At 44.2% G+C, this 27292-nt stretch overlaps 1 long non-coding RNA gene across 1 annotated transcript in view; it reads right to left on the bottom strand.

Annotated features, from left to right (window-relative positions):
- Positions 1-27292, bottom strand: part of LOC113974360 — a 109744-nt gene that overhangs the window by 7065 nt on the left and 75387 nt on the right. Inside the window, exons 3-6 of the long non-coding RNA XR_003536533.1 lie at positions 19679-19791; positions 11144-11227; positions 9611-9792; positions 67-380 (exon numbers count right to left, since the gene is read on the bottom strand). This is a non-coding gene — a long non-coding RNA (uncharacterized LOC113974360). The remainder of the gene's footprint in view (positions 1-66; positions 381-9610; positions 9793-11143; positions 11228-19678; positions 19792-27292) is intronic.

A 27292-nucleotide genomic window follows, 5' to 3' on the forward strand; every position in this document is an offset into this window, starting at 1 on the left:
GGATCAGACAAGTGCTGTTTCAGCATTAGGCCTGACCAATCACAACCCCCCCGGTCACATCCCTACCTCCCAGAGGGATCCAACGTGCACATTGCTCCTTCTCTGCTCTCCAAGGGATTCGCCACATCTGCGATGCATTACAGCCTTCTCAAAGAAATGTTGTCTACATTAAGTAGAAGTATTTAATTAGCACTTCATTTGGAGCATGTGGTACAGCTCACAGTTCCATTTTGGGCCAGAGATGATTTTCAAGGGTGGGTGGAAAACAGCTGAGGATGCCAGGAGCCCAGTGCACTCCCAACAGGCACTCGCTGCTCCTCTCTGTTCTCACATCACTGCAGGCTCTGCAGGGAACTGCTGCTGGTTGTGGCCCCAGTGAACTGGAAACACAAAGCAAATACACAAAAAAACCTCACAGAATGAATATTACACGTCATGTGTCACCTCCATCCTCTTTGTCACCTGTGGCTGCTTGGGTGTGTGGGTCTGACAGGAGGGAGGTTGTTCCTCCTGCAGGTCTGGGGAGCTGGAAGCTCCTTCCCCGTCCACACCAGGCAGGGCCCTGTGCCTGGTGCTGCCTCGCCCCGGGGAAGCCCCGATGATTCAGACACCCCTGTGAGTCACCTCCCTCCCCAGGGAGGGGCTGCTGTGCTGCTGCCAAGGTTTGCACACCCCGGGCTGGGGACAGGGGTGTAGGGGTGGTGTCCCCCATCCCCAGCACTGCAGGAGCTCCCTCACCCAGGCACACAGGTTCCCTACTCCCTCTGGGATACCCACCCCTAATCCCACTCGTCCTAAATAGTTTTATAAACAAACGTCTCCAATATCATTTAATGGAACTTGCCCATGATTCAAGTGTCTGTGTTGGCCTAAATATTCCCCTTTGGAAGGAGAGCCAAAGCCTCAAATGTGAGCTTCTAGCCAAGGTTGAGAGCAAGTCAAAAGACATCTTACAGGCAGACAAGAGCAAAATCACTGCCCCAGAGCCACTGGAGAGGTCCAGCTCTGCATTTCACACTTCTCAAGCTGAAATCTTGACCTGGCCGGACTCAGATTTTTGCATCTGCTTGAACCCCAAACCCCAGATGCCTACTACCTTCTCAGTACCCACAAAAACCAACAAATAAACAAAAAAATTCCTTGGTACATGTAGCAAATATGCTGTAATATCATCAGAATAAATCTCTACCAGACTTGTTAAACATTACAGCAAAAGGACGAGACCAAGATGTTGTGGGTTCGTGTGGTTTTATACATAAATGCACACACATCTATCCACTCATGTAGATATATTAATATAGCTATTTGTGTGTATATATATGTGTGTATATATATGATAAAAACTCTTCCTTGGCAGTACCTAAAACTGCTGTTAAAATCAACATGGCCATGTGCTGTTAAAATCAACACACATAAAATCACTGATTGTCACTTTTCTAGTTTATGTGCAGTGTTTCCACAATTTTCTACACTGCAGCAATATCCTGCCCTATCTCTTTGCAAATGTTCTCACTGCTGCAAGTGACACAAGTGACACTAGTAATCTATTTTTCACATTTAATTCTCTTAGAATATTTCTTTCAAGTATCACATTCTACTAGAATATGGCCATTATCATCCAGTTATCACTGGGGAGAGCAAATGACACAGCTCAGGGACAAACAGCACTGCTGTCATTTTGATGTGAGAGATTCACACACAAAATTGAAATGTTAAATGGATGGAAGGCAACACACATTCTGGAGCAGATTTCTGATTTCCGAAATACAGCTAAGAGAATACTAAGGCTGCTACAAAATCTATAGTTCAGGCTATGAAACAACCTTCTGAGACACATATTTTATCCCTTGGCCCTCAGTGCCAAACATCCTCTCGCTGTCTCCATCCTGCATGTGCACAGTCTGTGCTTCAGAACCCCCAGAGCTGCCCTGGGGAAGCAGACACTTCTCAGCCTCCCCTCCTGTGCACAGGGGCTTGTCCACACGTAGCCAGACAGAATTTTCTCTCTCAGGATGCTCTGAACACACCATTATTATGGGCACAAACTTGGATTTCCTTTAAAAGTACAGTTGCATGTGGTAGAACTCCTAATATTGTCTCTAACACTGGGAAGCCTTGTTCTCTGCAGGGGTATTTGAGCTCAAGCCTCTTTGGAGGCCGTTGTATTAAGGAGCTGTTCTGTGTCTCTGGGGTTATAGATCTCATTGAAACATAATTTAGTGACTCTGCTCCAGGGAATTACAAAGCTCATGTCAGGCTGTGCTCAGACATGGTGCAGTGATGATATCACAGAATCACAGAGTAGTTTGGGTTGGAAGGGACCTTAAAGATCATCCCATTCCACCCTCTGCCATGGACAGGGACACCTTCCACTAGCCCAGGTTGCTCCAAGCCCCGTCCAGCCTGGCCTTGGGCACTTCCAGGGATGGGGCAGCCACAGCTTCTCTGGGCAACCTGTGCCAGGGCCTCCCCACCCTCACAGAGAGGAATTCCTTCCCAATATCCCATCTAACCCTGCTCTCTGTCAATGTGAAGCCATTCGCCCTTGTCCTGTCCCTCCAGACCCTTGTAAATAGTCTTTCTCCATCTTTCTTGTAGCTCTTTCTGGCACTGGGAGGCCACGATTAGGTCACCCTGAAGCTTCTCTTCTCCAGGCTGGACAATCCCAGTTCTCCAGGGCAGATCTCCCGGGGCCTCATTGCAAATTAAAAGGTTGGTTTGACAAAATGTAAATGCAAAAGGTGCTTGTCCTGCTATTTGCAATGATCGCGACTTCATGTCTGCCACAGTAAAAGCAAAATTTGGAAATTTGGAAAAGGCTAAATTTGCTTTCTAGAATTACATAATTCACACTGTGTACACACACTCCTGGGAAAAGCATGGCTGGTTGGCTCCAGGAATCAGTAACTGAGGATGAGCATCAGTGGAGGCAGGAAGAGCATCTCTGTGGCTGCTCCCTTGCAACTGCAGGGAGTGTTGAGGAGAGGCAGCACATGGAGCTTCTTAGGTAAGCACAGATCAGGAAAGTGAATAGAAGGACCAGAGATCTCATGGGGAAGAAGCTTTGATTTACATTCTCTGAAGAAATAGAAACAGGACATAACGAGGAGAGAGGAAAGACATCTTAGGCTGTGATTCTCCTGGCTCTCCTTCTCCTCTCTGCATATTCCCTGGAAGGTTTCCTGGTGGCACAAACTGCTTCATGTGCATCTTGTTTATTTTTGGCCAGGATAACTTCCTTTCTAGTCAGCCCAGCCCCTGTTGGGAACATCAGATAAATCTGAATTCATTTGAAACTCCCTTTTGGAATAGGCAGGGTTGTCCTTGTCAACATGTCAGATTAGGAATGCTCCATTTGGTTTAATGGGGCTGGCTTTTCATTTAATCCAAAAGACTCCATAAACTTCCATTGTAATTTATGCTCCAGAGTTTAGTCTTCAGAGCTACAGATTCCCCACCTCCTTCCCTTTTTTTCCAAGGTAGTGGCTTCCTCGTTAAGTTGTGTTCTTTGCTGTACATCAGTTCAATCGTATCCACCAGAGACGCTCCGTTTATTCCAGCATAAGGAATTGTTTTTATCAATCTGAAAACAATAAATTTTTATGATCTGTAACGTTTAAAAATGCATCAAAGACTGGAGGAAAACCGAGGAACAAAATATTAAAGGCGGATACCTGAAAATCACTACAGTATCGAGTGGGATCAGATTTATTTCTCCTAACACGGACTTTTCAGGTGTTACTGGCAAGTCACTCAGATGTGATGGAACATCCACTTCTGAAAGGCCACTGCAGTTGTTATTCTCTTGCCTCCTAGATGGATAAATTTCTTCATTCCTAGAGGAGATGAACGAGGTAGTAGAAGGTGTCTTTTACATTAGTAAATTGAGGAGTTCTCCGAAGTATCCGTTTATGGCAGCCAAAATGTTCTAAATACTGAATCAATAAGGAAGGTTCTTGGATTTTGGAGAGGATGGACAACTCTGAATTTAGTGTGCTGAGCTGGCACTCAGGACATCTGGGTTTAAATCCCTTCTCTGGCATCTCCAGCATCTGGCACCCACACATCTATTGTGTGACTTTCAATGAGCAACTGCCTCCCATCTCCCAGTCCATGGAACAGGGATAATGACACTTCCTCACGCTCCCCTTTGGTCTGTCTGATCCACTTAGGTGACAAATCCATCAACTCAGAGCCTGTCCTTTCACAGACACCCACAGGCTGGTGGGACGTGGTCAGCTCAGGACTCGGAGTCAGCAGGATTTTGCAGAGATTGCTCAACCCTTTAGGAGGAGTTTCTTGCTCCAGTTGGAGACCCTGTACCAAGGTTTGTCATGCAGGGGGTTTGTTACCACTTGTGCCACACTGGAAAGGCAGTTCCCAAAGGGAATGCTGCTGCATCTCCACCAGAGTGTCCAAGTCAAGGTGTCACACCATGAGGAAATTCCTGTTGTGAGAGAAGGGATTTGTATGATGGACAAAACCCATAAAATATCAAGTTTTCTTCAAAATTTTCTTCAGTTTATCCAAAGCCTCAGCCCTGGGTAAAAGGAATGTTTTGTTTCCCTTCTCAAGGTGCAGATAGATAGCTCCCATGATCGTCAATTTTTTAGTCCAAATTTTTATTTGCAATTTATAAATGCTGAACTCCAGGTTGTCTGACCCAATTTTCATTCATAAACAGTAGGCTCGGAGTTCCTGAGGTGCTGATTCTCTGCTGCCCTGCCAAGGCAGAAATGTTTGTTTTCCTTCAGCCTGATACTCGTATTGATATCAACAAACAAAAAAAGAGCAAACAAAAAATCCACCACAACACCCCCTCCTTTGCATTTCAAATTAATTTCTCACATGATGGCCTCTCCAGCAGACCAGTGTTCAGCCCATGGTATTAATTTAGTCTTGACTGGTCATTTAGCTGGTAAAATATTGTTTGGGTCTTCTGTAAAGATTGCTGCAACACAAGCAAAACAAATACTGTGCCCTTGTGCCAGCAAAGCAAAATATAGAAAGCAATTAGAAGGAGATAAAAAAATAAGTGACAAACTTCCCCTACAATGTGGAGCTCTGTAGGCAACTTAGAACTTGTAAATTAAACACCTTATTAAGGGCAGCAGGACTGCTGATCATGTGCTCTTGTTAGAGTAAAAGGCATAAAATTAAATGTGAACTGCAAAAGGAGCTATCAAATCCTTCCAGCTCAAATACACAAACTCCAAAGTGACCAGTAAGATAAGCAATAGGGGGAGGTTACTAGGAAAATATTATCCTTAAATTCCCTTTTAAGAAATCCAGTTCTTAAAAATGCACATAGGAAAAAAGGACTTGGGTACTGGCTATGGCAATGGACCAGATTGTCCCAGAGACTCTAAAACCTTCAGTGCTGCAGTCCTGTCACTGCTGGTTTTGGAAGGGACACACAGGTTGGGTTTGCAGGTGCTGCCCTCCATCAGGGGAACACCCCTTTTCCCTAGAGCAGCCCTCCAATGATCACAGAATCACAGAATGATTCTTGGGACATTGGAAGGGACACTAAAGTTCCAATCCCCTGCCATGGGCATGGACACCTTCCACTAGCTCAGGTTGCTCAAAGCTCTATTCAATCTGGCCTTAAACACCTCCGGGGATGAGGCAAAAATGATGCTGAGAAAGCTCAGCACATTCAGGAAAACATTCCTCAGAACCCTCAGAGCTGGCACAAGTAAAGCTGTCATACATTTTTAATATTTCTCAGCTATTTAGAATGTGAATATTCATCATTCTTGCAAACCAGAGCCTAATTAGATTCATAAATTATTATTGCTTCAGTGTAGAGCAGAACAGTCGTTTGTGTTCTGGAGCTCATCTCACCAGAGCAGCCCCAGTCACACGTCGTGTGTCCCTGGGTACAGTAATGAGGCACCAAACACGCTCTAAGTTTTACCCTTTACAAAATATTAAGGGTCAAACCCAAATTTCCATGCTGGATGCCTTCAATGCATCTTCTCAGCTCCCAAAAAAGCTTTTGAAGTGGATGCTGAGCAGCAGGAATGGGTGGGGAGGGATCTCCTCTGCAAGGCTGGTCTGTGGCAGCAAGGGAAGAGCACGGCCCTCGTTTGAACCTCTCACATCCCCAAGGCTGCTGGTTTCTATTTTCAGTGGGGATCTGAGAACTCTGCAAGCTGATTCTTAAAGAAATAAAATCTGCAAAGGATCTGAAAGGCTCTTAGAATCACAGAATCATTAAGGCTGGAAAAGACCCCCGAGATCACTGAGTCCAACCTGTGCCTGATCCCCACCTTGTCACCCAGCCCAGAGCACTGAGTGCCACGTCCAGGCATTCCTTGGACACCTCCAGGGATGGGGACCCTGGACAGCCCCCTCCAATGCCTGAAAACCCTTTCACTGAAGAAATTCTTCCTAAAATCTGAATCAGGATGTCAGGGAATGAGCACAGGAGCTTCACAGCTGCAAACTGCAGAGCTCTCGAGTGTCCTTTGCACCTCGTGGAGTGTTTACTGAGATCAGGCTGAGTCCGAAGGCAGAAGGCTAAAATTGCCTTCTCTGGAGTATATTTATTAATCAGAGGGAAGCATAAACAGTTGGCTGCAGTGTGGTTATAGCAGCATCTCCTGAGAAGCCCTCGGTGAAGCTGAGGACATGCATAATGTATGTGGACTAAACACACCAAATACATTTGGAGACATTTCCAGCTCCAAAAGCTGCAGATTTTTGTCTGTTTTGTAAATGAAGAGGAACACTCAGTTCCCTGGTGGCACTGCCCTGTGAAGGTGCCTCAGCCCCAGAAAGACACCAATGAAAATCAAACTGGTGTCGATGGTACCAAGTGGTGCCCTGTAGAACATGGCCAAAGACAGGACACAAAACCAGAGGAACCTCTGCTCTGATCAGCTCTGAGAACTGACACTCACACAAGTGCTGTGGCTTCCTCTCTAACTCCAAGATCAATTCCATTTCCAGACCGTTTTCAGGTCTTTTTGAATAGATCTGCTCAGCATAAAGAAAATGACAGGGTTTAGTTCCACAGAGTAATAATTAAAAGTAAAGGGTTCTGCTGTATGTGTCAAAGTATTGGGTTAAATACATATCATTTTTAACAAGAACAACAGTAATAGATATGCAGCAAATTCGAATATCATAAGTCTTCTTTAACAGAAAATTCTAGAAGTTAAAAAGGAATTGTTTATATTTGGATTTTCATTAGATAAAAGACTTCCCATTTTAGCCTCAAAATAGTATAAAAAAAGCACCAGGCTTAAAACTAAAATCTGAATCTGTTCTATTTGTGTTAACAACAGTTCTAATTTCAGGCTGCCTTTTTCCTGAGCTACATTTTTCTATATTTCCTTTTGACAGTTGTCCAAGATCGTAGCCTTGAATCCAAACCTTTTACTGTTTTCTTGTAGGTCCAGGATCAAATCCCAAGGATCAAATTATTTCCTGGAATTTAAGTGTCTCTACAATAGATGAAATACAGATTTAAGAAAAAAGACTTGCAGATCATTTAACTGTTTCTTTTAAGAATATGCAAATTTGAAGAGGAAATTTGAAATAATAACAACTTAGATTGAAGCATAAATTTAACATTAGCTATTTTAAACTTTTTATAAACTATTTATATAGTTTTCAAATAGTGCATCATTTCTGCTGATATTGTAAAGAAAGTCAAGTAAGTGCCCTGAAGGAAGTAATTCTCTAAGAACTTGTACATTTAGATGTGTAAATGAGCTTTACTTTGAGGAGTAACTGGTTCTTCTGAAGGAAAAGGGAGAAATTCAGTGTATTTGAGTTTCAGCATATTTGTGCTCAGTGAGTATGTTGTTCAACCCTGAGAAACCATCAAGGAGCTGAAAAAGCAAGAAAACTTGTTTTCTTCTTCCCATTTATCCCACAAATGAGGTGTGAGAGGCTGAGTTCTGTGAGCTCCAAAACTCTGGCAGACACACTGGTGAGAAAAAAGCACTTGGGTTTACTGATTTTGAGAAAAACTCCCCTTGGTTCATAAAAGCCTTAATTTTAATTGTCACTTGTGCCTGCATGAACTTACTGCTTCTCTTTCTGATGCACTCAAAGTATTTAAAGACAGGCTTTAACTCATAATTTTAAGCTGCTGCTTTTATAGCCTTTAAATTAAATCTCAGGTTTTATTCAAAAGCAGTTTCACACCAACTGGAAATGAAATCAGCCGTCCTTTAAATAACAGATGATTTTCAGCATTTCTAGCCTAATAAAAAATAGAAAAACTGGTCATCTGAATAAATGCCTACTGAGTTACAGAGTGGTTTGAACATTTATCTATAAGGTCTCCCCTCTGAGAGCAGCTTTATAGGGCAAAATAAATCCAATGCATAAAAGTCAACATTTACTAAGAAAGTATTTTAAAAGAGCAAATGGGAAACAGCTTTAAATCTGTTCTTCAACTCCAATGTTTCTGACTGTTGATATAGATCATGACTTTTAGTTATCATTTAAATAACTTACATCGGTTCTCCCCAAACATTTCCCTTTGCCCTGAAGCAAACAGGGAAGAGGCTGCTAAACCCCAGCAGAGCTGGCCAGGCTCCATGCTGGGGTGGGAGCAGAAGATGATTGGAATTTTATAACTTATTTATGTTCCTCTCTAGCTAAGTGGAGAGTACAGTGCAGAACATGCCATTTTCCTTCGCAGCCACGAGAGGGGAGTCTTCTTCCGTAATTTAGGGATAGTGTGTTAATAAACTGCTCAGCACATGGAAACCATCGGGAGAGGGAAAGTCAGCTCCTCGGATTTAGCAGCAAAGTTTGGCGTCGTTTTCAAAGTCAATAAATACATACATACAGTCAATTAAAACCAAACCAGCCAGCTTATAACCACACTAATTATTTATATATGCATGTTGAAGAGTCATTGTTGCAGGGCTTCTACATGAAATATTAATTTCTAGAGGAGCCTGCAGTGCCTCTCCTCCCTGGTGCGAGGCGTGTGCGGGACCCGGGTGGCTCCTGAGCACATCGTGGTCCCTGGGGGCATCCAGGGGCTCCTGCTGAAAGGCCACAGAGCCTCCAGTCAGACCTTCAGTGACAAAGGACAGGCTTGCTGTAGGCTGGGAGCTCATTAATTGTAGGCTCAAATGTCATGTCTGCTATTAAACCTCAGCAGTTCGTTCTGCACGTTCTTTGTTTACGTGGCCAGGTTAATTATTTGGGGAGTGAGACTCGCACTTACCTGCAGGAGGGAGCAGGTGCTTTTCTCTTGCTGAGGGTTAATGAGCTGGGTTCAGATCTGCACCCCTGAGGGTGAGGAATCCTCTTGTTGACTGCAGAGAGCTTGGACCAGCCCTCAAATGGTCTGGTCACTGCCACTGCCACAGAGGGACTCACAGAGACCAAGCCCCAGCATCACTGGAGGAGACCCTGTGGCTGTTTCTGGCAGCACAAGCCACTAAATTCTGTGCCCGTCCTGGACCCCATGAAGATGCTGAGGTGGCTCTTTGGAGAGAAGGTGGGGGCAAAGGGAGACTGATGTCCAGCACAGGTTCAAACCCCAAAACACATGGTTCAGGCCAAAAGGAGCCTTGCAAGGCTGGGAACTAGAAACATGAGCATTGCTCTGCTGTCATTTCTCCAAACTCACCTTCTTTCTCAAAAATCCTCTTGCTGTAGGAAGCCTCAGGTAATTCCTGCTGACCTTCATCCAGCATTCAGTGCTGGCTGTGAGAGCCTTCCCAGCTGCAGGGCCAATGCCTTCATCCAGAGGGAGGTAAATGAGGGTTAAATGGTGGCTGCCAGCTGCTCAAGAAAATGGGAAGTGAAGGCCTGAGAGGAAAGATGAAAGACGCTCCAAGCTGTGAATATAAAACATTAAAGAAGGAAGGGAAATGTGAGCTAAACTGTTTCTCTAATTCAATAAATAGACTAGAACTCAAATACACATTCCTTTTCTGGATAGAAGAAAGCCCAGCTTGACATTCCTGTTCCTCTGGTTGTATCAGGGCTGAGTTTGACCTGTCATGTTCTCACTCCAGCTCTGCTCCTGTATGTGCCTGTATCAGGACTACCTGCTGGCTGTTCAGGAGCTCTACTGTGAGTATCTGGATATTATGCTTCTTTATTCTCCTTACAGTTCAATCTCTTGATTTTAAGGACATCTTTTCTCTCTCCTCCTACTCCCCCCTCTCCCCTGAAGCTGCAGAGTCAGAGAGCAGTTCTGCTACCACAACATTTGATAAGCTCAGTAAAAAAGCAAGAGAACACGGAGTCCCAGGGGGGATACAGTGGGATTTTCATCTATTGCTCTGCTTTGAACAAGGCTGTGATCCACAGAGCACCGAGCACTGATCCAGCACTACAAGATGTCTCCACAACAGCCTGACTGAAGCTGTGTCAGGTGTCAGGTGATGCTGTCACGACTGTCTAACCCAGAGCTCCCTCCCTGCCAACACTCACTGCTGGTTCAGAGAGACCAAGGCAGGGCTGTTGTGGGGAAATTGCTGAGATCTCGAGTTTTCACTGGCTAAAAGTTCAGGAGCACAGTTTCTCTGAATTAGTTCGGGCAGTCTTTAGCAAACCAGTTCCCAGCACAGCCGACTCAGCTGGGCTGGGATGCCCTTCCCAGCTCTCCTTGGGAACCCCGTGGTCTTGTCACCACAACATTGTTTTTATACAACACAGATGGGCCTGGGACATCATTGTGGCTGTGCCCTGCACATGGACAACCCTCTGCGAGGTACAAGCCACGAGCCTGGGGATGAAGAGACAAGCCTTGATTGCTGGGTTGTCCGAATTCATGGATTAAAGCTTGCCCAAGGGAAGGACTATTTTTTATGATCAACACACTTCGTTTTCAGAGAAAAAAGTGCACATAATAAAAAATGTTCACTTAAAACAGGTCCATAGAAGAGAAAAATAATTGAGATCATGTTCTTTATTTATGACCAGAAAGGGATGAGGTTTTAAAGATGTTTTGTTCTGCTTTACAGCTGCTATCAATTCTGACCTTCCCATGTAACTCATCAGCACTCTCTTATTTCTCCTTCTTTAAATAAAGGGAAAGAAGTGATGAATTTTAACAAAGACTTCTTATACCTCAGCAATTCTCAGAAGTCTGAATTAAAGTAGCACTAAGAAAAACCAAAGGACTTCAAACTGTTTGAAAAAAAGTTCTCACCATCACCGTTGATCAGCCTTTATTTGCACAGTATTTCTTGCTTCATTAGCCTGCCAGTTCTTGAGTCATCTGGGTAGAAAGGGCCTGATATTAAAAAAAAAAAAAGTCAAAAAACAGAAAATGAAAGAATTTAACAAGTTAAAATGTTTGAGTCTTCTTTAAACAAGTATCATGAAGTACTAATGAAATAAAGAATTTCACATGCTTATCATCCCTATGGAGTCCACCTTGTCAAGAGAAATGTCTTTGCTGGGAGTGACTGAACCCCTGCTCTTCCTGGTTTTATAAATGGCATTTTTACTATTTCCTACAACTAAGTGGAAGGTCTTGACTTACACATGAGATAACTGAGGAGTGATCCAGCTGCAGACAAATTCCAATGGAAAGGACTGCCTTGGACACTGATGTGCTGGTTACACTGATTTACTCCTGAGGACCAGGTCCCCTTTCAGAGACATGAGAGAGCTTCATTTAGGAGTGTAACTTTATTTAAGTTCAATTATGAAGCCTTGGCCCCAAGACTTTGTCCTGCTCACGGGGCTGTGGTTGGTGATGGCCGGATTTCGATGCTCTCTCCCCGTGATAAAGCTCCTGAGCATCGTCCTCAATGAGCTGCTCGGGTGAAAACAGGTTCAAGCCATTGCCCAGTGAGTGAGAGGAGGTCAATCTGCTGTGAGATAATGATCCTTCTGCAGAAGTAGTGACTGGCTCTTGGTGACACAAACAGCATTATTAATTACAGTGGTATGAGTACTGCCACTAACGTTATAAGGCTTCATTATGGAAACAAATTGAGTTGCTGCAGGATCGAGAGTCATTAACAGAAGGAATTTGCACATCAACCTTGTCTGCTTCCCTAAGGCATTGACACAGAAACGTAGAGGGTTTTTTAAATTTTCAGTCCATCACCACCTTTTCCTGGACAAAGGCTGTGGCAGACCAACACTGAGGTGTTGTTATGCTCCACCATCACTGTAAGAGGCTGTGGCCTGTCTCTGTTTTGCCTTTTGAAACCCAGGGAGGGAACAGTGCACTCAACACAAACTGTGAGACATCAGGAAAACCATCAGGAATCCCCAGTAGCTGTTTCCATGCATTGCTAACTCAAGATTTAATTTGCCCTCAAGACACTTGTTGGTCCTATTTATTTGAGCAGATAACCAGGCCAGCAGCTGGTGTGGTAGATCTCCCTAATTCACCTCCTTTGTCCATTTCCATATATTTAAATTTCCCTAATAAGTTGGGTAAATACTGGAAAATTTCTGCTTGTCTCTCCCACCCAAGCAAAGCAGTCTCAGAGTTTCAAGTTTGCATAAAGGTAAAGCAACCCCTTTGGTCACCTCAAGAAAAAAAATCCTGTTAAGGTTACTGGTGTGTCATTTTACTGTCAGGTCAGAAATTCCTGTTTCCAGCAATATTTCACAGTGTTTACCAGTTTCTGCCTGAAGCTCTAACTGGAACCAGGCACAAAATAAACAAAACTCTTTGGCACTTACAGAGATTTGTGGGGTGGAAGAAACTGCCCACCCTGGGAGAGAAACAAAGGAAATCTCATTAATACCCATGTCTGCAGGGAGGCAGAGGGTTCTGTTTCTTTGGATTTAGTCATTAATCTGTTTTTATTACTTTCATTAGTATTGTCATCCATGCTTCTGCTACTTTACACTTTACCAAGTTAATTAATGCTAAAGATTAAAATGCAGCTGCCTAAAACATCTTACCAGGATTCATGCTGAAAAAAAAAACTATTATAGAAATAAAATTTTATGAAAGAACCAGCTCTGAAAGAAGTGATTGGGCAACATTCTTAGATGACAGGAGTGAGCTGATCTTCAGCAAAGTCCATGGTCTCCAGGACCTCATTTCTGAGGCAGATTAGGGGAATAAAACAACCCATCAGATCTCTTTTTCTGCTTAAAACCCCTCTGTTTAAAAAACATCCATACTTGGATAGTATTTTATCAGGAACATAAAAAAACAAAGGACCCCAGAGAACTATGAATCCATGGATTGCTTTGCCTTCTGCCCAGGAATACCAGACCCCCAGAGTGAAATCCCAGGGGCCCTGTGGGGCTGGAAACTGCAGATGGAGCTTCCAGCCCCAGGTTGCCTCTGGCTCGAAGCCTGGCTGGGATTAATCAGGGGCTGTCACCAACCCTTGGCTGATCCCTGACTCAGGGCTTGGTGCAAGCACAGACATTTCAATCCACAGGGCTCATAAAATCAAATTGTGCCTCCAATTACCATTTGCAATGTCCCAATGTTGCAATTGTTCCTAGGTTCTCAATCTTGATGAATTAAGGGAACAAATATTTTGGGGATTCTGAAGTCTCATAAAAACAAAGATTTATAATCACAATTAATATTGAAATCTCAGCCTTCAGAGATCAAAAATGGTGAGACGTGTGGTTAAATAAGGATAAACCTATACAGTGCACTTAAAAACCAGTTGTACCTGGGATGAGAATTTATGAGGCTGTTCTGGAAGAATTCACCAGGCATTTGAACTGTTAATGAAATAGAACAACCCCAAGTTGCTTGAGGGGATGGGGGCAATGAAGAAAAAGAAGAAATCCAAAAATGCTGTGAGGAGTGCTAAATGCATAAATTGGCATATTTGTACCTATTTCCATTCTTTTCATATTTCTGAATTAATTTAATCTTCATAAAAAAATCATGCCAGCCTCAGAGAAAGCTGCAGAGCATTTCAGGCCACAGCACAGAGTAGAATCATAATCACAGAATAGCCTGGGTTGGAAGGGACCTTAAAGCTCAACCAGTCCCACCCCCTGCCATGGGCAGGGACACCTTCCACCAGCCCAGGTTGCCCCAAGCCCCATCCAACCTGGCCTTGGACACTTCCAGGGATCCAGGGGCAGCCACAGCTTCTTTGGGCAACCTGTGCCAGGGCCTCCCCACCCTCACAGGGAAGGATTTCTTCCTAATATCCAGTCTAACCCTATTGAAGCCAATCCCTTGTCCTGTCACTACACTTCCTTATTTTGTCATTCCGAGCACGTGGGAGGGCCAGGAGCTGTGAGGGGACTGTGCAGCCTGGCTGGTGGCAGGGCCTCTTCATTAGGAGAAGAGGGATGTGTAACGTCTCAGAGTACTTAACTCCAATTAACTGATTAGCTTGAGGAAAAACCTGAGCAAACACAAGGCTGTTTGACTGTTCTGAAGTCAGAGACTGCCAGCTGTCTTCTGTTTGGAACACAGACTGTCTGGGGGGTTATTTGGGTGTAGATTTTGGGATGCCTTAGGAGGAACTCCTGCATTCAGCCTGGCCAGGGCACCACGTGCTCTGGATTGTGTCCAGGGAAGCTGCTGCACTGAAGTGACAGCAGATCCGTGGGTGCCAAATTCCCACCTTGGGGTGACTTGTGTGCCTGAGGGTGGGGATGTGACTCAAGGGACCTCCCCTGTGTTTTGAAGAGAAGAACTGGAAAAAAGAAAGCAAATGGCTGTCAGAGATAACTGATGGCTCTGGCATGTCATTGTTAACAATAACAATAACACCATCTCAGTGCTCATACGTGAGGCTTTTCATCCTTAGCTTAAACAACTCCATGTACTAGTCACAATTAGTACTAACATTTCCAAGGAGTAGGACTATTCCACAGCTACATGAAATAATTTGCCCATCAAGCTGTCAGCAGCAGAGCTGAAGGCAAAGCCTCAGACTGGCAGCACTAAAGCAGGTGCCCTTCTTTTGGGGTTGTACCTCTAACCACGATCCCTCTGTGAGGACACACGTGAGCTGCCTCTCGCTGCTCCTAAATGTGTTTTTCCTCCTCTCCCTCCCTTTTTTCCTTTTCCCTCTTGCTGCTCCTCACGTTGTAGATTGGACTCAGTGACCTCAGAGGTCTTTTCCAGCCTAATTGACGGTGTGATTTTGTGAACAGCCCGTGTGGTTTGGGTGAGCCCATTCCTGCACAGCGGATGCACGAGCCCAACCAGCTGAGGCTCCCCAGGAGCCTTTAGCCCAGGGCTCTTTGGGGGTGATGGGGACACGAGTGGCAGCAAGAGGCAGGGACAAGACCAGGGACTGTCACCTCTCCCACTGGTGAGACAGGATCCAAAGGGAGACGTGTCCACCTGCCATGGGAGCCTGTGTTCCCAGACCCTCAGTGTCACAGTTTGTAAGTGTTTCAGGCAGAGGCACTGCCACAGACACTGCACTCCAGGCATTCACAACCTGGCAAGATATTTCCTTGCCCCCACTGCGCCTCTCAGCCTCTGCTGTGATCTGTGCCTTGCAGGAGGTTTGAGCTGCTTTAATTAAATACTTACACTGTCCATCTCTGCACCAGAACTGAGGCCTTGGCTGAGACTTGGACTGTCAATTTTGCTTCCTGTATTTTTCTATAAAATTTACTATCTTTTTTCATTGATTTACCTCATATGGCATTTTCAGTTTCCTTTTCCAGTGTTCTTTTAACAGCACTATCGATTCAAATGGATGCAATTAATCCTTTTCAAAGGAACATGGTTCCTTTTTAAGATCAAATCAGAACACTGAGCCAAGTTAATTGTCTTAAAAGGTGTGCTTAGGATCAGTAGAGAAAAGTTTTTTTATTGGATCAGATTCTGATTACAGATTTAATGAGACTTGCACGTTATGAGACAGGACAAATCTGGCCTTTAATATTTACAGTCCTTCAATAAATGTTGGCAATTAATATTTAAATAGTAGCACTATTTATTACCAGAAAACCTTCAGGTACCCTCAAACCTTTAACAAAGGATAGTTTTCCTATAAAAATAATTTTTCACTTTGATAGATAAAAACATAAATAAAATACTAAAAAATACCTTTCTGTGGAGAACATCAATGTTGTTTGTCCCAAGCCATTCTGTGGCCCAAACACATGATGTCCATCTGTTTTAGAGTTATATAATTTCCATATATATTTCAATTTTATATACAGGCTGCATTAGATTACTGTGATGACAGGGATACAAGATGACCCTGTTATAGCAAAAAGGCCAGAAGAGAGCCTATTCTACCTCTAAATAATTTCTGACAGCCAACATCCACTGCAATGATGCAGCAAGCACTGCTGGCAGGGAAAGGGAGAATAATCCGAGGAAGACAAACAATTTCCAAAACATCCTGCTTTGTTGGGCAGCAAACCTGTTCAGAGCTCAGAAAATGATGTTCTGAGCAACCAATTAAACCTGTAAACCAGGGGAATTTCAAATGTCCCCACTCACAGAGGTGCTGTAGCATTTCATTACCCGATGCCAGGAGAGCTCCTTGTTTTCCCTCTGACAGTCCCCAGAAGGAAAGTCTTCTAAAGAGGCCAAGTCAGGGTTCAGAAGAGATGTTTTTGAGAAGATTCTTGCTGGCCAAAGTCATTAAACCTGCAAAAACCTGCCAGCACAGTCTCTGTCAAACAGTTAAAGTATCACTTCCTTCACTGAATGCCTCTTCAAGCACAAAATAACTTAAATCCACACTTCCCATCCCACATCAGGCTTGCACTGCATTAATTCAGTGCAATAATTCAGCCTTAGAATTAGGACCCTTGATCTTCAGTGTAGTATAAACACTAATCTACATACCCAGTTTTACCTGGACTCACCCCAAACTAGAAAAACAATTCTTTTTGGTTCTTGGTAGCATGCTTAAAGTGCTTCTTTCTTGTCTGATTTTCCCCATTTATCTAGGTAAGTATGAGGTTTTATAATGTTGTTTATAAAGATCAATGACAGTAAAGATACTCTCAAGACATTTTCACCTCATGTCTCATTGTGCCTAAATACACCCAAGTTAGACCTGTGCTTAAAATACCAGAGACAGGGATCCACTGAAGCCAACAAACCTATTGGGTGTGTAATGAGGGGCACAAGGTAAATGCTTTGATAAAATAGGATTGTTTGTTGGGGTTTCTTTACAATGAAGAAGTTACAGCTTGCTGTTCCACCTGTCCTAGATGGCCATAACTCATCCCATGGCTCAGTTTTGGTTCTGTTTCCTCCTGTGCAGCCTCAGAAAACAGGGCAAGTGGAGCAGCAGGGGAGAGCACAGAGAAATACGTGTTCCAGGGGGGATCTGTGCTGCTTGTTAATGCACCAGCAGGGCACAAAGGGCCAACAATTTGTGGTTCAGTGAAAGTGTTCATTCCTTTCACTTTTCCTCCCCGGGAGCATCTTCCCTCTCCTTCCTCCACTTCCTCCTGCTGCCCCCAGTTAAGGCTCTCAGAGCCATAAATTCAGTGGTGTGTGTTTGAACCCATCACTTGTATAGGGTGATAAATTGGAGCATCATCACTTGCAGATGCAAAAGCCCACCCCCAGAAATGTAGGCTGGGATCTGATATTTGGTACTGCTGTGCAGAATTTTTCCTAATCTCTACTTTATATTGGACATCACTTGCAGTTACTTAGCTGGTGAATCAGCTCCCCACAGCCTTTAGGTGCAGAATTTCATGGGTCATTGAGTGACTGTCTTCAGAGAGCCTCAGACAAGTCATTTCTTTGCTGCAACTTGCCTTAGTTCAACTCCAAAAAGGAAATGTTGGAAATCAGAACCACACAGCTCTATTTCTCTGAGAAGCTGAAATATTTTCTTTCAAATGTGGAGGTTTAGCTATTTTGTTCTTTGCTACACAGCAATAAACATATCCTTTCACAACCTGAGGTTGAGCCACTGCCAAAGCCCAAAGATCAGGGTTTAACACAAGGGTGGATCAATGTTAAATATTTCTTGGGTTCAGAAAAAACAGTGCAACCTGAATCCTATGAAAGCTGTTAGTGTCTCTTTTTAGGCTCTCTCCTAAATTAAAACACACAGTTTACTAATAACACTAAGGTTTTACTCCATTTGGAAAGAGGAGGGATATCCCAGTCAGAAAACAGGCATTTCCCTCCCTCTCAGGCAGCAGCACCCCCAGTCCAGGTTCACTCCTGGCAGGAGCATCACACCAAACAGAGTAAACACTGTGGGAGTTACAAGAAACAGGCTGAGCAGGAAGCCACAGAGATGGAAGCAAAACCCTGGGCTTGACTTGAAAACTGAATAAATGTGATACAGAAGTGGTAGCTGGAGACTAAGAGGCAGAATCCCAGCGCTGGTGCTTTTGCACTCTGTGTTTTGACCACAAGAAGCTTTTTTAAAAACAGATTTTAGATGGTTTATGCTTGTCTGAGACTTGTAGAAAATGTTCTGGAGGAAAATCCCTCAGAACTGCAGTCAAAATTCCCATACCTGGGCTTGTGCTATGTGGTCCAAATGCCAAGAGACATACGAGATGGTATTTTAAAAATTAGGTTCTTGAATTTTTTTCGTGGGGTCTGCTGGAGGTATCTGGGAAGGCAGGTGTGTAAGACCACATTTTACTCCCTCTACCCACAGGGACACCCCTCAGCTGTCCATGGCCAGGCACACAGAGCTGTCTGTCTGTCTGCCACTCGCTTAGAAAACAACCAATTTTTTGGGAAATCTCTCACAAAAAATGCTGCTCCTCAGCTGGTGAGAAAGCCAAAGATATCAGCAGTGGGAAGGTGCCCAGAAGGAAAGGAGGAATTGGCTTTCCTAATTCAAAGAAAAAGCTTCTTAACAATTGCATTCCAGTACAGACTGGAAAGCCACTGATAACCTGGATCACATTAATTCCCTGACTTTGGATTCTCCCTGCAGGGAGCACAACACGCTGACTTGGGGCTGAAAGTATCAACACCTTTGTTTTTTATCTGAATGAGACAGAGGGTAAAAGGTGCTTTGAGAAAATATTCTCCTGTGCACTGGCAGTTCAATTCCCTGACAACAGCTGTAGGGAGGGATTGGAGGGTTGGATGCAGGGAGAGCTTCACCCTTCCCCAGTCCTGGTTCACGTCCATCCCAGGGTGGCTGAATTACAAAACCTCCCTTTTGTTAGAGATTTCACCCTCCTGGTTTTTCTGTGGCTCTCTGTAGTGCAGAGGAGCATTTTAATGTGTGCAATCCTTAAATGTCAGTGCAATGGAAAGCAGATGAGTCTTTTATGACAGCAATTTTTCACTCGTTTTTCTTGCTAAAACTATGCAGCAGGAATAAAAAAAAGATTTAGATGGTGCAAAGTGTGGTTTAAATCAGACATCACAATAACTCTTGCTTTAGCCACGTGAGCCCCATCAGCATATTAAGGCAGCAGCCTCCTTTCAGAATGCTCTGATGCAAACTTAAAATTCTGAAGCTGAATGAGAATTCCTCGTTAGTGCTGCCCAAGCCTTCTGCTAATCAGGCTTTGTTAGGGGCTGAATTAGGGGCTGCTGTCCATGTCACAGCACTGTCCCTGAGCTGAGGGACAGTGAATGACCACACAGAAACTCATCCCAGGGCAAAGGAAAAGCAATTTTTATCCTGTTCCTCCTCCCACCTCCCTTCCAGAATTCTGTGTGTGGCACTTGCAGAGCCTTCAGAAGGAGCCTGAGATTTAACGAGCATTTGAAAGTTAAATAATTTGTAGATGTTACTGTTTACTGTGAAGCCTCTGTTTGCAGAGAGCCAAAAAAAGCTATGCAGATGAAGCTGCACCACTCTACACTTACCCAAAAATCTCTTCAGAAAGTCCAGGAAATGTCAACTGAGCCAGAAGGCACCAGCTTAGGAAGGTCACAGACTAAGGAGATGTTGTTGTTACAGCTGCTAATGGATGAAGAATCTGAAATTATGAGGAGAGTATAAATCAGCATTTAAAAGGTGGACTAAAGTTATTGCAGAGATACAACAAATTTAAGTAAGATGATCCCTTGTCCAAACATTATATTGAAGAAGGTAATTTAATGCTCTTTCTTTGAAAATAAATCAAAGTAACTTCATTTTCAAGTGCCATAATTCTTCAGTTTGCATTAGGTTTTGTTATTTAATGTTTTTTATTGAGAAAAAAAAGCTGGAATCTCCCAAAGAGAAATTTAAATAAGTCTCTCCTCCAAGGACATGCAAAAATTGTTTTGTATGAATAAGTAAAAAAATCAACCCAAAAACTCACGCACACATTTTTTTATGTTCAGGCAGCAGGAACCCCAGTACACACATGTCTTATCTCAAACTGTCAAATGGCATCTGGACACCCAACATGAAGGCTGCCAATATCTGAATCTCTGGATATCAACTCCAGCTGCATAAGTAGATGAAATATATTTTCTTTGCACCCTTTTGAAAACTTTTCAAACATTGTGGTGCTTTATCCCACTGTTATTCAACTGCATCGTAGTAAAGCCTTTAGGTATTTCTCCTGTCAGGCTGAGGCAGCACAGAACTCTGAAGCAAAATCATAAGTAATATCATTAAAAGAAAAAAAAACATACAAGTCAAAGAAAAAAAAGGCAACCCTTCAGCAGCCCAGACAGTGACTTGTGAGATCATCTGAAATGCTTTTCTTCTGTCTGGACTAAGGATCTGCTCTTCTGGTGGAGGTGAGAACAACTCCCTTTGCTGAGTGCCATGGGAGAGAGCTTCAGCTGTACCCTTTACCCTTCCAAAGACCTCTTCTTGCTCATCACAACAGGAGGGATGCACAAGGTAGGTAGAACTGTCACCATTTTGGCATCTAAACTCACATTCCTTTTTCAAAATTTATGGAATATGCCTTGAGTAGTTACATTCATTATCAGTAAAAATGTGAACTGGCTCCTGAATCATCAGCAACCTTTTCAAATCCAACTCTCAGACTGAGACTGAATCAAACCCAGTGACCCCCAGGTATCTGCATTAAGGGGCCTTAAATGATTCCCCAGCTGTTCAACACCAGCTCCAGATTTCTGGCTGTTCCAAAGCCAGGCTGCTTTGGCCAAGGAACACAACCTCAGACGAAATCTGAACTTGTGGATGTTTAACATCTGTTAGAACTAGACCCAACCTGGTAATAAGCTGTTCAGGCCTTGTCCTTCTGGAGCTCATCTGGCTTTGATCAAAGCACACCAGACTACTGTGCAGGAGATGCCTGGTCTGCCTGAGACAAACTCAAGAGGCAACTAATGCTGATTAAAGTGTGTCTCCTGGATCCACCACTGGGGAGAACCATCTCCCCAGGATTCAGAGGGACACCTAAGCACCTGTAACATAAGAAGTCTGGGTTTTGTTCTCTTCTGACCTGGTCACACTTGCCACTGCTGCTTGGGCAGTAAACTACCCATGAAGGGCTTCTGCTACAGATTTCATCCCTGCCACACAAATACTGCGTTCAGACAGATCCATAAACACTGTAGGCCTAGAAAATATCATCTTCAGATATCAAATATGTTCTGAAATAAAAGCAAGAGGATCAGGATTTGATCCCAGCTATTTCCAACCTGACTTTTCACCCAGGTTCACCTGAGATCTCACCATGCAGATCACTCGTGTTTCCAAGGTTTCCTGCCTTTTCATGTACATTGAAATAACACAAAAATCATCCTTAGCTTTACAATGGGCCCAGAAAGAAATTTGTCAGGAAGTTGCAATCTTTGAGAAGGACCAGACAGGAGCTGCTTTGTCCATGCACTGCCCGAGGGAGAATCTGCTCAGACGCCTCTTCCTGGCACCATTTCCATCCTGCCACCCAGGGACAAGAAGTGTTTAGCAGCCAGTGTGCAGGTCTTTCCCTGCCTCTGGGCTCATGGACAGAGAAATTACATTCTAATAACAGCAATCTGTCCTTCTAATGGGCTGCACTGGAGCTGGAGGGCAGACCCCAAGGCAGCAGAGCCGTGTTGGCAGCCGGGGGTTTGTGAGCTGCATCCAGCGCTGGTGGGAGCTGCAGACTGGGGTCTGTCATGGGAGCAGGGAGTGATCCCAGTGCTCAGCCATGCAGGGAACACACTCACAGGGACAGAGCTGCCCAAGTGAAAACACCTGTCTGCCCAGGACCCCTTAGCCCCCAGTGTGGGACCCTGGAGACGCTGCAGTGGGTCCCACACACACCTGAGCACATCTTGTGGCTCTGCCACACATAAAAGCTTTGGTTTAGATTCACAGGCTCAGCAAGGGGATTCTCAGACTTTTGGAACAAGGTCACTGGATGTGGATGGACTCTATTCTTCATACTGGACTTAACTAACTCCAGGCCTGGCTTTCTGCTGCCACCACCCACAGGTGTTCAAAGCCTCATGCTGAAGTGGCCAAAAGGGGTTGTTCCTTGTCAGGTTTCCCCTAAAACTGCCACTTTTCTTGTTAACCAGCTGCTAAATAAAACTCACACTTTCTTATGCTCTGTTTACTCAAGAGAGCTACTGAAACCACTTCAGGAGGTTGATTTAACCCTTAGGTAATCTCTTAGGCAGTTGTAATTAAAAATCTGCTTGTAACCGAACAAATGAGCATCAATACTTCAGACCTGGAGGGAGAGCAGGACTTCTCTATTGCTTGATAATTTGAAGATGGTTGATAAAAAAATGTCAGAAAGTTGAATAGATGATCTGTCCAACATGGCAAATTTTTAATTTACCCTGCCTTGTTTATGACTCAGATCTCTACAGCCACCAAAAGCTGCAGCATTATTCAGCTGCACAATTGGAACAAAGCAGCAAACAGTTCAAATTAATTCTGTATAAAGGCAGAACAAATTGTATCATTTGCAATGCAAATGTGATTTCAAGCTTCATTAGCATCTCCTTTAAGGTCTAGTGCCTCAGTAGTAGGATAGAGTGATGCTTCCCAATCTCCAAGACTGTGCCAAACACTCTGCCACTCCTTAGTTCCTTCTGTCAGGGAAGAAAACAGAGGAACACAACAAGCATCGAAAGCTGACAGTGGTAACAGAACTTGCTTTGCTCCAATTTGGAACTAAATCCAAAGGGCCAGCTTTTATTTTAGCAGAGCAAATTCCTGATGCACTCAAACATTGCCATTTATCCTGCCTTTGCTTAAATACCTTCAGATCACAGCAGTGAACTTGGTACAATAAAACTTGGTATTAATTTCCTCAAAAACAACCCCAATCCCTATGAGCTTCCCTTTACTCTAAAGAGTGAAAATGAAACCAGACTGTGAGATAAAACCTTTGTACAAATGGAGATGTGAGATATGAGCTCCAGGATTTGACTGCTCCCACCATAGTCTACTTTCCTCCTGTGCATCCCTTGTGACTCCACGGGAGGATATGCAACGACTATATAATATACCATCTGTTTAATATTAAGTACATTTAATGGAAGATATGGGAACAAACCACCTACAGATAGTTCAAAACCACAGTATTAGAGGTGTTTAAAGGCCACTTACAGTGGAAACTATACTGGTTAAATTTGTTTGTGGGTTCAAGCTGATACGATTACAGCAGAGCAGCCTTCCACGAGGGTAACTGCTGTATAAACCTCCAAGTAATAGGGATATTTTCGTGGACTTGTTTAACTTTATTTGCACTACTGGAGAAGTCTTCCCTTGCAAGCAAGCCTCCAAAGGGGGATGAAGGGTCTGGGAATGCCAGTGTTCTGATGGAGTGGCCACGAGGGGTCCTGCTCAACTCAAAATGGTCTGAACCTCCCTCAGTCAAATGTGATAAAATGCAAATGAAAACATGCCCAAACTGTGCACACAGGCTGGATACATAGATGCATATGCTAAATTTAGGAAATGCAAATACACATCTGATTCATCTGCCCAATGACTGCCAGTGCAGGAATAAATCAGTTAATTGGCTCAGGCCAGAGCAGCCAAAACACCAACTGTTGACCACGTCCAGTCACCAGCTGGGTGCACAACTGAATAAACACCTTTTATCAATGCAGGCTCTGGCTATTGAAACAGAAAGCTGAATTCCTGGTGCTGTTTTCTGTCTTAAACCAGTTTTTCCTTGGGATCATGGAACAACAGTGTGCCAAGGTTGAGCACAGGGCTGGTGAGAGCCCATCTGGCACCGGGGAGTCTGGAGTTAAACTGAGTGCAAATAATGTGTCTGTCAGGAGTCAGACACTGCCAGGAAGGGAGGGGTGACACTCCAGCTCTGCTGGCAATGCCAGGATGGCTGGGGGGTAGCACAACGATGCCATCAGCTGCCCAGCCAGGACAGAAGCACCTTCAGTCAGGCTGAAGCACACAAATAAAATGCTGGCTGCAGAAACCACAGAAGCACTTCTGAGAGAACACAAAACTCGGAATGGAGAAATAAACCCCAGATTACAGGCACAGATAAATATGTGCCCTTACTTGCTGTGTTGGACTCAGAGCAGCAGGGCTGGAGTTCAGCCACTCTGGGAGCTGATGTGTCCCCTTTCAACCATCCACTCTTTGGAAAAGTGACCTGTGAGGGTTTTTTCCATGTGGAAAACCGAGCAGGTTGTGTGGTGAGTGTGAGGGTGCTGTGGATGCACAGCAGCCACTCACTGCTCCCTCACAGCCCTCTTTAAATCCTTCTTTGACAGTGGTAGAGCAGAACAGCCTTACTCAGCTCCTGTTTTGCTCCTTGAGTCATATCTCTTTATTTTACTGACAAAGGCAAGTTTTCCACCTTCTCAGCACTGCAGAACCAATCCAGGGAGCAGATTCCCCTGCATCCATCATGAGGATGCAGCACAGCTCTTGCTGCCAGAAGCCTTTTCTGAAGAATGACAGATGCAGACAAATAAATACCAGCTGGTAGAAATACAAAGTTCTGGTGTCTTATCTGAGACTTGACTTTTACCTTCTCATTTGAGATGTCTCCTTTAAACCAACAAGAGGCCTCCCAAAGCTGCACACATGCCACTGCTCTAAAAACTTCTATAATCATATCTTGTGAACAAATATGAGTCATGAACAAAATCCTGAAAGCAAGAAAAGGCTTCAAAATTAATCTACATAGTCATCACATTACCTTCAGTGCTGCCTAAATTCTTCCTGTAACTCACTTTGGCATTTTACAGATGAAGATAAGGGACACCCAGAGTCCAACTGGCCAAGCTGCCTTAGGCTACAGTGGGGAGATATGGGAGGAGAAAAGCAAAGCAGTACTGAAGATCAGCTGAAAATGGTCCAGTGACCTGGCAGCAGGAGAGGTGGAGAAAGCAGGGAAAACTGAATATTCTTTTTTTTTCTCCCAGAAAATGTTTGAAACTGAAGCACCCAGAGTGTCTGTGGGAAGTGGGGGGGTGAGGAGTTAAATGTTCTCCTGCCTCTGGCATTTTCATGTCGTTTATTTGTCCAAGCCCAGAGCCTCTGAGGGTCTGCAGGGCTGGGGTTACAAACTCAGCCATGGGTGTTTGCAGGGCTCTGGCACAGCCACTGCAGGAGCCTCTGTACAAGAAACAGCCACTGCCCTTCCCTCCCTGGGTCAGGACAGATCATCTCCTTAAAGCCAAGCCAACTTTGCATCCTGGGCCCAGGAACATCATACAGCAGAGTCAGAACAAAGAAATGGCAGGAGCCAGAAGGACAGAGGCCAGAAATGTGTCACTTTGGGAGTTTTTGGCTGCAGCAGAAGGTGGTAAGAGGGGAGAGCCCTGGGAGGCTGAGCTGACCCCAGCAAAGACCAGTGTCCACAGGCAGCAGACAAGGAAAGGACAGGGGAATTGTTTATACTGTAAAACCGCAGCCCTGGATGTGAGAGGGTGAAAGGCCTGCAGCTAATATGGGAGAAATTTGAGATTCAGTAGGTGCTGCTGCAGCACAGACACCTTGCAGTGCTTTTCTGACAGAAAACAAGGTCTCTCATCCATCACTTCCAACTTGCAGAAAGTATCAGTGTTAACACGCTCCAATGCTCCACGAAGTCCCATGGAAACAGGTCACAATTTTCTTGTCAGATCATACCTAAAAGGCATTATACATATATTTATTTCCATCTGTTATATAGACTTCATCACCATAGTAACTTATCCTTCTGTTAATGCCACACAATATCTTCCTGTATTCCAGAGAGGCAAAATACAGTCTTCTGTTGTCAGCACTCAAGGTTACTGCACCATTTTCACAAGTGATTTCAAGAGCTCACCATGGCTTGCCAAATTCTGCTCCCTGCTGAGTACTTTGGCCTGGGGCAGGAGCGAGGAGAGGAGCTCCCCTGCAACAGGGCATTAAAATAACTGGAGCACAGAAAAAAGCACTATTAATCCTTGCATTCTCTGCCATCTCTTGCCAAATCAACTGCTCTGAATATTGGATTTTTTTCTAATCCTTAAACTAAAAAAAAAAAAGGCAAGAGAGAGAATCTGAGTCCAAAGAGGCTGCAGGCACCAGTTGCTGCATATAATCACTGAAAGCTGTAGCGCTGTGAGTATATTTTTGATTATATTTCAGTTCTTCATTATTAAAAATGGGCTGCAGTTGATTCATAGTTTTGCTGCAATCAGCTGAAACTCAATTACCATCCAGTACAAACCACTCCTGAGGCAAATCTCAGGCTGCCAGGAAGAAATACCACTGTATTCCCAATGCTCTCCTTTCCCCGGTGGCAAACACAGCTCATTTATTTAGGCAGTTTGGGAATTTTCTACAAACCTTTGTGCTAACAAAAAAAACCTACGTAGTGGAGCTGGATTTTTCTTCTCAGGGAACTTTAATTTGATGTTGACTGTGGCACTATATTCCAGCATCACCAGAGCACAAATCTTTCCATGGCAGGAGGGAACCTGCCCCTGGGCTCCAGCAGAGCCACCCACACGGCCCTGCCCACAGCCTCCTGCCCCCCACTGATCCAAATCCTCATCTCTCCTGGCTTTCCTTCCTCCTTCAAGTCACACCTGTTCTCACAAGCCCCCCAATCCTCATTAGACACACCATGGGGTATCAGCAGGTTGGGGAACGACGTTTATATTTTTGCCAGACGTTCAGCACGAGCAGCAGGAGCAATAATGGCCTGTCACTCTTCCCGTCCCTTTTCCCTTTCCCTCCCTCCCTCCAACCTGTCACTTTGCTTTGGAATTGCCCACGCGAAGAACTAGGAAATTACTCTCATTTTCCCTGAATATTAGACAATTTCTCTGCGCTTGTGCCTTTGGTGGATTATTCCTTCAGAGTTGCAGCCCAAAAGGGTGTTGGTGAAGTTTTACGAAGGGTGTCACAGGAATCCACAAATTATTACACCAGTGCTGTGTTCTACCTCTAATTACAGGCAATTTGCAACCAATGCATTCATATATTTATGCCAAAATGCAGGTTAAGAAGGAAGATAGACTTGTGCATCAGCTGAAGTTCAGGATGCAGCATAAAGCAGCCTGGGGAAGAGGGAATGGCAGAACAGGGTTATTAGGAAAGGGGCAGGAGAGAAA

Source organism: Neopelma chrysocephalum, unplaced genomic scaffold (assembly GCF_003984885.1).
Source record: "Neopelma chrysocephalum unplaced genomic scaffold, ASM398488v2 Primary Assembly neopelma1_119, whole genome shotgun sequence".
NCBI lineage: Eukaryota > Metazoa > Chordata > Aves > Passeriformes > Pipridae > Neopelma > Neopelma chrysocephalum.